Raw genomic sequence first — 1,893 nt, 5'->3', positions numbered from 1 at the left:
GCATAATGTGGCTTTCCACTGTTGCTGCAATTTGAACAAGCGACTATTAAGGGCGTGATGCAGGTTTCCCCCATTCCACAGAGCTGCAGCTATCGTGTAACCTGTTTCATCTTGGAAGCAATTAGTGTGACATGATTTTGTTACTTCCACATTGATGATGATGACACAACACTAGGCCACTGCTGTCGTGAAACCAGTTTTCCTCCTTTCCACTTGCCCGTTTGCAATTGCGGGCTGGTGGCAACCTGTCCACCGAGTTGTGGGCAGCCTGCCATCTTCAGGCTTAAACCACAGATAGAACGACGTTTTCGCTAGCGAGGCATCTAGTGCTATACTTGAGGACTTTTCTTGGCAGTGCAGTAGAAGCTAGGCAGGAAAGGGAAAGTGACGGGCTTTTGTCACCGTCAGTACCATGGGAGGTGGGCTGCTCATTGTAGGGCCAGGGGTGTAGAGAGGTGAAAGAGGGGAAGCTATGAAGCCGAACAATGGAAAACATGGCATGGGGACAAAAGCCCATCTCCTTCCCTTTCCTGCCTAGCCTCTGCAGCATTGCCAAGAAAAGTTGTCCCCCATCATAGCCGCACTTAAAATAACATGCATGGAGAAAGCTCAGGCAGTTCTACTCCATGAAGCCTCACAATTAGCTAGCCAGACCAAACTGGAACCTGCACTGGTTATCGAAGCAAAGGTACTGCACCAATACAGTGAATGATGAAGCTATCCATACAGCTGCACAGTTCCACCAGACCAAGCAACTGATGCCCTCAGTTCAGGTTTTTTACAACATAAACTAAGCACAGTAGAACCCCGCTGTTACGTTACTCACTGCTGCGTTTTCCCGGCTGTTATGTCGTTTTTGTCCGGTCCCGGCATAGCTCCCATAGGATCCAATGTATTGGGCACCCAGCTGTTACGTTGTAGATGTGAAAACGTTCCCACATGATACGTCGCAACCTGGCACCCCGAACCCAGCCGGGCAACGCGCGCCAACCGCCATTTTGACGAGTCTTGTCCAGGCTTGGCTACGGAATTGGCTACAAGGCCATGGTCTCCGAGATCACCCCCTTGCACGCGCATGGGTAATCTCGGAGGCCATAAAAAGCCGCACGCGAGTTGGAGAGATTGCCACTAGATGGCCACTGCCTCATCAGCCGAAGCGAGTAAAACCCGCGGGCCCGCAGCAATCCAGTCTTTCTTGTTCGTGCGGTTCAACCCATTCGAGTTGTCCGTGTCCTCCCGTCAACACCTACGCTGCCTACGCCTCGTCGGGCCTCGCTAACACCGCGAGCGATTTGTCGTCCTTTGATGGCGTCGCACAAGCACAAGGCGCTTTCCCTCGAGGAAAAGCTGGATGTTCTCAACGCAGTCGACAGGCAGCCAGCGCGGAAAAGAGTCGACATCGCCTCAGACTGTGATGACGACGAGGAGCACGAACCGCATGATTCCGGGGAGTTGGCGGACCCGAGCTTTGCAGAAGCCGTCGCGGCTCTGGACCTCCTCCGCAGATACGTCGCACATCAAAGCGACGCTGAGAGCAATGCGGCTTTCCAGGCCATCGAGAAACGCGTGGTGTTTTCCAGCGAGCGGAAAAAACGGCAATCGACCATTCTCAATTTTTTTAAGACCTAAGCTCACTTGATGTCGAAATAAATTGTTTCAAGAAAAAGCTGCACTGTTTTCATTAATTTTCGGACCTTTCCTCACTGTTGCGTTTTCCCAGCTGTTACATTTTTTTTTCGCGGTCGGTGAAAAACGTATGAACGGGGTTCCACTGTAGTGTGGAAAGCCACTCACATTACAAATGTTGCAGTCAGCACAAATCCAGTTCACACGCATACAGAGGGATATACAACAAGAAAGCAAAAAAATGGGTAGTGAGACAAATCGACAGTA

The sequence above is a fragment of the Amblyomma americanum genome, chromosome 10 (assembly GCF_052857255.1).
Source record: "Amblyomma americanum isolate KBUSLIRL-KWMA chromosome 10, ASM5285725v1, whole genome shotgun sequence".
In the NCBI taxonomy this organism is placed as follows: Eukaryota; Metazoa; Arthropoda; class Arachnida; order Ixodida; family Ixodidae; genus Amblyomma; species Amblyomma americanum.
Note: the sequence above shows the minus strand (reverse complement) of the source record.